Raw genomic sequence first — 10,165 nt, forward strand, 5'->3', positions numbered from 1 at the left:
AAGAGGTGTTGGAGCTTATCAAATGCTTTTTCTGTGCCTGTTGAGTTGAACATGTGATTTTTGTTCTTTTGTTCTATTAATATGGTGTATTACATTAATTTATTTTCAGATATTAACTAACCTTGCATATCTGGGATAAATGCCACTTGGTCATGGTTTATGGTTTATTTTTTTTATTACGTTGCTGCATTTCATTTGCTAATTTTTTTTTTTTGTCACTGTGTTGATCTTGGTCTGTTGTGTATCTTCCATCTAGGTCTCTTGTGATGTTGTCTGGGTCTGGTATCAAGATATTATCGGCCATATAAAATGAGTTGGAGAGTATTCCCTCTTCCTTTATTTTCTGAAAGATTTGTGAAGGATTGTTTTTATTTCTTCCTCAAATGTTTGATAGAATTCACCAGGGATGCCACCTGGGCTTTCTCTGTGGAAAGATTATTTTTTATTGCTAATTTAATATTTTTACTGACTTAGGTCTAATCACATGTTCTGTTTCTTCTTGAGTCAGTTTTGGTAATTTGTGTTTTTCTACAAATTTGTCCACTTCATCTAAGTTGTCTAATTTAAACACATAAAGTAGTTCATAAAATGTCCTTATAATTATTTTAACTTCTAAAGGGTCTGTAGTAATGTGCTCCTTTCATTCTACTTGGAATTTGGGGTTATTTTGCTACTCTGTGACCAGAAAATAACTGGAAAGTATGACCTCTCCATCCAGTGTCTTTCCCTGCCCCCAACCCAGAATAACTCTCTACCAGAGAGCGTTGCACTTTGATGATTGAAGCAATGTTTAAAAACAAAAGTAAAAATCACTTATTGTTGAATTATGCTGTTTATCTTTTTCTTATTTTTATGTAAAGGAAACTAGCCTTTCATCGTATAGATGCAAACATTTTTTTCTAGTTTTTCTGCCCTTTTGATGGCAGAGCAAGGGTCTGGATTCCTGACATTTTATTATCTGGTAGGGCTGATTTCACCACTTTGGTCTCCTTTACAGTTTTTTTTTCAGAGCTATCATATCGGGTTTTTGTTTTTTTTTCCCCAGATCAATACTAGTATCATTTGATTATCCCAGTAATATTTTCATTCAGATTGCATTGGGTTTATAAATTTGTTCAGGGATGCTGTCAACTTTACAATGTTGCATTTATTCAAGAAAATCCACTAAACCTTGGTGAGAATGGTGGGAGTCTATGGCATTTTGGCCTTGAGCTGCTTCCAGATCCCCCTCAGCTGCGTGGACCAGTGGTTCTGTCAGGGCAGAGTAGGTTGTAAGGACCTACCTGCAGCCTCACTGCCACAGGGGGTTGACTTGATTGACAGCAAATTTGGAATAATCCATGCTTGGTACATTGTCAAAACAAGAGCAATCTTGGTGGCAATAAATCAAGGAATGCCAACATCACAGCTAGCTTGAGACTGTGATACTGGTTGGAGCAAACAACAGACAGACCAGCTAGAAATTTCACAGGAAGATCTGGGGAACATGACAGCTATTATGGGCTTTGATAAGCTCCCACATATTCTTGGTGATATGGAAACTGCTTAGACAAAAAACTACATGCATGCTTATGAGAAACCTAGCAGGCCCTCATAGTCTACTGATCCTTGGCCACACATGAGGCCTTGCACATACAAAAAGTAAAAGCTGGGGCGGATTTGCTAATGGCCTAAACTTTGAATGTGTTCCCCACCCCCTCACACATATCCATCAGCAGAAGGTGGAAGCCTTACTAGCTCAATCACTCACTGACCACCCAGGGCAACCCCTGGGAAGCCATACTTAAAACTAAAAAGAGGAATTTAAGAAAATGAGCAGAGACATCAATGTTATTTTTCCAGGTGGTATAAAGCGTCACATGAAGTCAAGTATGTGTAAATGACTTGATTTACCATAAAATGTTATACATACATGGGCATTATTATCGAGTCCATTCACCTAGTGCAGGGAAATCGATAAGAAAAAGATAACCCAGTAGAAAAATGTATGAAAGACTTGTGCAGACACTTTGCAAAGGAGGATAGGAAGATGGCCAATGAACAGAGGAAGAGATGCTCAAAATTATTACTCATCATGGCAATGAAATTAAAACTACTGTGTATCAGGAAGGGGGATATTTCCCCCTTTATCCGTCTTGAGTTCTTGTGGCTGGACTAATAATAAAATTGACACAAGACAGATTAACAGAAGAAAAACACAAATTTTAATTCGTGCACACAGAAGTCTCATAGAGATGGAACCTAAGAAGTGGCCAAGGCAGGCAGTTTTCATATCTCTTAGATAAAAACAATAAATTTGTGAGAAATTGACAGGAAATTTGTGAAGAATCTAACTAAACAGAGTTTGGGATTGGGGTAGTAAATTCAAGAAGTAACAAGTTTTGTTTGTACAGGCTTCTTGGCCTGAATGCTCTATCTCTGGTGATAGGGTGTCCTTTTACCTCCAGATGCCAGGAGTACACCTGTTGTCGAACCCAAGTTCATGTGCCTGAGGCACAGTGAGGCCAAACAAACCGAAATGTTGGAGTTTGGAGCAGAGAAAGGTTTATCACCGGGCCATGCAAGGAGAAGGGGATGGCTCATGCTGAAAAGACCCACACTCCCTGATGGGCTTCAGGGAAGCATTTTTAAAGGCAAGGTGAGGGAAGGGAGTTGCGGGCTGTGTGACTTGCCTCACGCACAATTCTCTGATGGTGAGGTAACAGGGCCATGTCACAAGGGTTAACATTGTCAATCCTCAGACTCCTGTAGCTCTGGGGACAACATGCTCATGGTCATCGAGTAGTTAACTTCTTCCATTTGGTGGGGGTTTTAGCATCTATAAAATGACAGTTCTCCTGGCCCAACTGCTGTTTTTGTCACTATGTGTTCACATTCTTTCAATCATTAATTCTTGAGCCAGGCTTTTGTGACTCAGGGGAGGCCTGGGAGACTACGGCTTTTCTACAAAGAAGAGGCAGGCAGAGGATATGGGGGCAGGAGCCTGTTCCAGGAAAGCCCCATAGGGTCCTGCTCACTTACACACCTTTCACATGAGAGATTTATTTCCTACTTGCAGGGGGACAGAGAGGTGGGTTCGATCTCCGGGGCCATGGGGTGCAGTGGCTTGAAGCAGAATCTTAGTTCCCTGACTGGGAATTGAACCCAGCCCACAGTGATAAGAGTGTGGGATCCTAACCACTAGACCACGAGGGCCAGCAGGCTTGAAGCAGGACCTCTCTTCTTGACTTCTTTGAAGAAAGAATTCAGTAAAGAGACAGAGGCAGTGAAGCGGGTTAAGTGTTTATTAGAGGCGAAGTACATGTGGAAGAACACACAGGCGGGCTTGGAGTGAGTCATGCGCTTTTGGGGTGGCTTAAATTGCTTATGTTGGGGCAGTTTTCTGGGTTCCCTCTGGCCAATCATCTTGCTCCATGCCCATATTTGGTCTGACTCAGGGCCCTCTCTGATGTCTGTGCATATCTTTTAGCCAAGATGGATTCCAGTGCAAGGGTTTCTAGGAGGTTGGCAGGACATATTATGGGCTGGCATCCCTTCCCTTCCCTGACTCGTGAGGATCTTTTCTGCATATATGTGGTCTGGGAGGTCTCCTTGACCCAAGAAAAATGTGGTCTCCTTATCTTTTACTCAATCAGAGTTCTGCTTCTGCTGTTATCTTCATCTTGAAGTGTCAACAGGAGACAAGTTCCAGCTGCTCAGCCTGGGGCCCAGCTATCTCCTGCCTCAGGTCAAAATGTCCCTCTTGCATCAGTCATTTCTTAACTAACTTTAACTCAAAACAATCAATGTACCGTTAAGTCATATGTTGGGATGGCCTCTGCCTTGGGCCTTAACACATGCAGTAACTCTACACACTCACCAAAGTGGGTAAAAGAAAAAGACAGGCAAGCATCAGAGAGAATGTGGAGCAACTGGAACTCTCATACAGTGATGGTAAGAATATAAATGTAAACAATCACTCCGGGCTGCTAAAGCTGAAAATATATGCGCACTGTGATCCGGAAATTCCACTCCTAGGTACTTACCCAACAGAAATGCATACGTATATGCAGAAAATGACGTACGTGAGATTGTTCACAGCGGCACTATTTGAAAAAGACCTAAATTAGAACTAGTCCAAATGCCCATCCAGAGGAGAACGGAAAATATCAATTCTACACACAATGTATATGAACAAACTTTGCTACCTGCAACAGTATGGATGAGCCTCATAGCCGGAATGATGAGCAAAATAAGTCAGACATAGAACAACATGTGCTGTGTGGCTCCACTTATGAAAAGCTCAAAAGCAGGCAAAACTAATTTTGGGTGTTAGAAATTAGGTCATTACCCTTTTGGAGAGAATGAGTGGAAGGGGGACTTGGTATTAGTGTTCTGTTTCTTGATTTGTGTGGTGGTTATTCAGTGTATTCCTCTTGAGAAAATTCTTCAAGCTGTACATTTAAGATTTGTTTACTTTTCTGTATGTGCGTTATACTTTCATTAAGAGTTAAAAAAAACACAACCACCTTCACAAAATAGCTACCATTGGTCATTGTGCTGGTTTCTGGAGGTTTCCAGACTAAATCTAATGTTTGGAGACTACTGTCATGTATCTTACCATTTATTCTCCAGGTAAACACCTCTAATTTGTCCATCTACCCCAGACCCTTCATCATCAGTTTGCCCTCTAGTGGCCTCACCTCATTTTTCTAGGTTTGTATTGAAACAGGATGCTCAGAATTAGATGAAAGCAGTCCGGAAGAGGTCTGCAGAGCAGAATACAATGGGACCATCACCTCCTTCGATCTGTGCATTATACTTCATTTCATGTAGCCCACAGGGGAATGTCCACCCTCTAACCACAATTGAAAAAATGTAGGTGTAAATTGTCTTGTCCCTGGCAGGCCCTACCTGCCTGTTATAAACAAGGTAGTGAGAAGCCATGTTTAATACTTCAGAGGACAAAGTATTTTCACTAACTTTATCACCTTCTATTTGCATATAAGTTACCAGAGTGCTAACTACTGGTGACTCAGTTATTAATGAAGACCTGGCAAAGCTGCTATCTGGCAACACTTTGTTAACAGTTCATTTGAATTACTTTCTAGATTTATAAACAGCACTTCATTTCCTGAGTCATTCTGACTTTTTCCTTTTTCAGGTTGACCTTGCCCTCTATCTTTCAGTTCTAATTAAAAAGATTAAATAATGACAACTAAACTTTACATAGGGCTTACCGAATACTAGCTACTACCCTACTGCTCTTTACATGTGTTTACTCATTTAATCCTCATGACATCTTTTTGAGGGAAGTACTCTTATTTTCAGACCCATTTTACAGCTGAGGAAACTGAGACATGGCAGGTTAAGAAAACTTGCCAAGGCTACATGGTTAGAATAAATATTTGGTCTTTGTTCCCAGTTCCTGGCACGGAGCCCCTAAAGTCCCTGGGATTTCCTGAGTGATAGGAATGCCTTTTGTTCTCCGCAAAGAGCCCCTTTTGATCACACCTGAGTTTATGCTAATAAGGTGAGTTAGGATGCGGCCCCTAGAAGCCTCAGGTTAGGGCTGGTCACCTGAAACACCAAGTGATTAGAGAATTGGAACTTTTAGCCCCACGCAGAAAGGAGAAAGGCTCCAGAGAAAGGGGAGGCTAGAGACTGAGCTGCAAAACAGTTGTTTGATGTTCGGAGAGCTCGGAGCAGGGCGCACTCAGAGAGGGTGTGGAAGTTCCCCCTCCCCCATACCTTGCCCTGTGTATCTCTTCTATTTGGCTGTTCCTGAGTTGTTTCCTTTCTAATAAACCAGTAAATGTAAGTAAAGAGTGTTCCTGAGTGCTGTGAGCAGTTCTAGCAAATTACTGAACCTGAAGAAGGGGTCGTAGGATCTCCTGATTTATAGCCAGTTGGTCAGAAGTACAGGTGGCCCAAGACTTGTGGCTGGCCTCTGAACTGGGGGAGCAGTCTCGTGGAACAGAGCTTTTAATCTGTGGGGTCTGTGCTAACTCCAGGTCGTTAGTGTCAGAACGGAATTGAATGGTTGAATGTTGGTGTCTGGAGAATCACAGAATTGGTGGCTGGTGTTGGAAAAACCCCAGTCAGTGCGTGATGGTGCTGGCATTTGAAGCCCGTCTCATCGCAGAGCCCTTGGCTTTCAGGCTCTCTGCTTTACTGCCTCCCCACAACAGGCAAAACTCAATGAATTTCAGACTTTTAAAGCTTAAAAACCCACCACAAATACTTTAATTAGTTTACTTTGCAAATTAAGAGCCAGAAGTCCAAAGAAATCTCCTATCTATCTCTTGGTTCAGCACTTTTTCCGTTATATAACATCATGATTTCTTACCAAAATCCAGTTTGTTATCAAAGCACCCTTAGTCACCAATATGCCCTTTTTACAGGCTTGCAGTTCAGGCAATATATAGCATGAGACTATTTTCGCTCCATTTCGATCACTTTGTGGTCTCTATCCAAACCTTTATGTTTGCTAACATAGCATTTTGGTGCAAGTCCATCAAGTACATTTATGCATACACATTGCATAAATTACACAAGGGCATGAATATTTTTCCTTCTATAAACCATTCTTCTGATATTTTGATTACCTTATATAAACTGGGCAAAAAGCTTCTCAGAATATAGATGAGAGTTGCATTTAACAAAAAGAATAGTTTCCTATATAGAGAAGCCCCCAAGGTAACTGGAAAGGGTATTTTATCACACCTAGTACAGGTCACAGTAAAAGATGTGATTCTCGGGCTTCCCTGGTGGCGCAGTGGTTGAGAGTCCACCTGCCGATGCAGGGGACGCGGGTTCGTGTCCCGGTCCGGGAAGATCCCACGTGCCGCGGAGCGGCTGGGCCCGTGAGCCATGGCCTCTGAGCCTGTTCGTCTGGAGCCTGTGCTCCACAACGGGAGAGGCCACAACAGTGAGAGGCCCGCGTACAGCAAAAAAAAATAATAATAAAAATAATAAAAAGAAACCAGAATACTTATAAAATAAAATAAAAAAAAAAAGATGTGATTCTGTTTATGTCTCCTGTGAAGCTGTTGGCTGGATCTTGGGCTCTGAGAGCCAAAATTCCTCCAGATGTCAATTCTTTAGAGAATTCTTTAGAGAAACTTTAGAGAACTAAAGTTCTAAGATGTGTGTTTCGGACAGAAGCTGAGGGTTATTAGCTTAGTGCTTCCAAGTATTGTGATGTGGGACTTTTATCTGAAATGACTTTGTAGATATGGTTCTGGGAAAACTGATAAAACAAGACAATTTCATGCTAAGTCTTTGCCCGAATGTGCCATTAATCAGCTGTGTGGCCTTGGCAGGACTTTGTGGGCTACAATTCTCTTGTCTAAAAACTGAGGGGCTTCTTGAGCTAGAACGGACCTGAGAGGGTGTCTAGTCCAAATCCTTCACCTTATAGACGAGAAAGTGTCTGGGGTTTGGTGGCCTCGCAAGCAGAACCCATTAGGAGGACTTGGATGCAATTAGGTTCTTTGGTAGGTGACCCAGGAAGCAGAAGAATGGGGTGGGCAGAGTAGCAGGGGAGGAACTAGTAGAAGAACGTGTTACAGGGTGGTTATCACAGTAGGCAACTGGGTCTTAATCCACTCAGGAGCCTTCTGAAGAAATGTGTAGGCCTCACAGGTATCTACTGCTCAAGGTGGAGGCTGGGGCATTTATCACTCCCACCCCCTTTAGCTGAGGGGTGCCCCTACCGGCATTGACTTCCCCACCATAGATGGTAGGCTAAAGAGGCTGTGAGAAAGCCCTGGGATAATAAAGCAGAATGATGCAGGGCCTGCACCTGAGGCAGACCCTGGTGCCCTGGACAGAACCATGGCTGGAATCTGAGAGGCAGAGGGAAACAAAGCCAGAGAAGTGATGACTTACGATTTGACCTGCAGCACACAGCTAAAACTACGTTTTTTTAGGAGGTTTTTTTTTTTTTGCATATTTTCGTGGTGTGTGTATGTTTTCTTTCCAATTAGGCACTGTTGCTTAAAGCAGGTACTAAGTGTTAGACAACTCTGATGAATCCAAGCTTTCAGCAAAAGTTCTGCCCAGAGCAACCCCTCAGAGAATATTTCGTCATTTGTTCGGGGGGAAAAGAGGAAGGCTAAGTGGCGAGAGTGAAAGGGTGACCATAGAGCCTTCCTTCTGATTCTTCAGCACGCAGACCTAAGAGAGCCAAGCAAAGCTAAAATGGGATAAGACCAGAGGGACAGCCCTGAAATGGCCAGCAGCCAGCGGAGATGACAGGAGGCAGAGAACTGTGACGGTGAAGAGGCCAAGCCAGACCTGAAGCGGTGGGTGCTGGGCCAGAAGATGAGCCATCGGAGGTAGCAAGACTCCGACATTTCTACAGCTCCCAGCTCCGGACAGGAAATGGCTTTAGCTTCCGGAAGCACAGACATTGACATGGAGCAGGCAAAGGCGTTGTAAGGTGTTTGTGCTCTCTCTCCCCTCTGGGGGAGCTAGAATTCAGACTCCCATCTTGACCATGCACCCAAGGCTGGTGACCATGGCTCTCATCTGCTTTTTTTAAAAATTAAATTTATTTATTTTTGGCTGCGTTGGGTCTTTGCTGCTGCGCGGGTTTTCTCTAGTTGTGGCGAGCAGGGGCTACTCTTCATTGTGGTGCGCGGGCTTCTCATTGCAGTGGCTTCTCTTGTTGCAGAGCACAGGCTCTAGGCACATGGGCTTCAGTAGTTGTGGCATGCGGGCTCAGTAGTTGTGGCTCGCGGGCTCTAGAGCGCAGGCTCGGTAGTCGTGGCGCATGGGCTTAGCTGCTCCGCGGCGTGTGGTACCTTCCCGGACCAGGGCTCGCACCCGGGTCCCCTGCGTTGGCAGGCGGATTCTTAACCACTGCGCCACCAGGGAATTCCCCTCTCGTCTGCTTTTGCTGTGCCACTAGATGCTTTCAGGGGAGAGACTCCTCAGAGCTGGGAGCAGGTTAGCCAGGGTGATGTGGAGAGAGTGGGGTTGAGGGAAAGGCATCTTGCCCCTTTGTGTCTTCTGGACACTGAGTAAAGGGTGCTCCTTTGGTCGCAGATTTCCCTCTGCCTCCCTGCAGGACTTCAGTGGGTTTGGGGCTGATCAAGGACCACAAGGCGGCCACAGCACACACAGCTTCTGGTGGGTGGTGTTTGGACAGGGTTGCTGGAGAGGTTACTCCTCACAGCACAAGACCATCCAGAGGCCTGCAGAAATCAAGGGCCAGCGTCCGGAAGGGCAGGAGGACAAGGGACCTCCCAGTGGGGAGAGGGACCGGGCAGGGGCTTACATGTCTAGGTGATGCTGTGCAACAGCGTCGTGGGGATTCTCTGGGTGCAAGAACTCCCAGGGCGCCCTAGCGTTTGGGGCCTTATTACTGCAAGGTCCTATCTCATCGACAGGTAATAGCTGTTGGGTGAGGTTTCATGGGGTTTGCAAAGCAGGCAGTCTCTAAATGGCTAAACATTTGTGTGTCTGGGCTGTTTTTTAAATAATTGGATGTGTAAAAATTTAAGTTTGGCACTGACAGGCTTTTGAACTAACAGGTCTCTGCCTGCAGTGAAGAAGTACATAACCTAGGGGCTAATACGCAGAGGCCACGTTGGCTGTTTTATATAACATTCTCTGAGCATCAGGAACCCAGCTATGCAGAACTGAGAGTTACTGTTCCCCCAAACAGACACCCTCCCTCCTCCTCACACGTAGGCACTTTTCCCCACTGCTCTGCCTGGACTCAGAGGGTCCACATGCCCCTTGGAATTCCAACCTTTCCTTCACCGTGAGCTCAACTCAAACAGCATCTGTTGTGTAGTCCCCCCAGACTCCCTGGCGGTTCACCTCCCTGTTGTTCACCCCCAGCTCTCTATTTCTCTTTTCTATCACAGGGTGCAGTTTAGCTGTGATAGGCCTGTGTCCACTACTAGACTATGAGCTGTTTGAGGGAAAGAGCCAGGTATGAACTGAACTGTGTCTCCCCAAAATTCATATGTTGAAGCCTTAACCCCCAGTGTGACTGTATTTGGAGATAGGGCCTTTAGGGAGGTAATTAGGTTTAATGAGGTCATAAGGGTGGAGCCCTAATCGGATAGGGCTGGTGCACTTATAAGAAGAGGAAGAGACACAGGGATTGCCCTCTCGTTGTGCACAAAGAAGCAGCCATGTGAGGAAACAGCAAGAAAGTGACCATCTT

This window comes from Monodon monoceros, unplaced genomic scaffold, assembly GCF_005190385.1.
Source record: "Monodon monoceros isolate NGI ecotype Baffin Bay Population unplaced genomic scaffold, NGI_Narwhal_1 Contig4285_ctg1, whole genome shotgun sequence".
NCBI lineage: Eukaryota > Metazoa > Chordata > Mammalia > Artiodactyla > Monodontidae > Monodon > Monodon monoceros.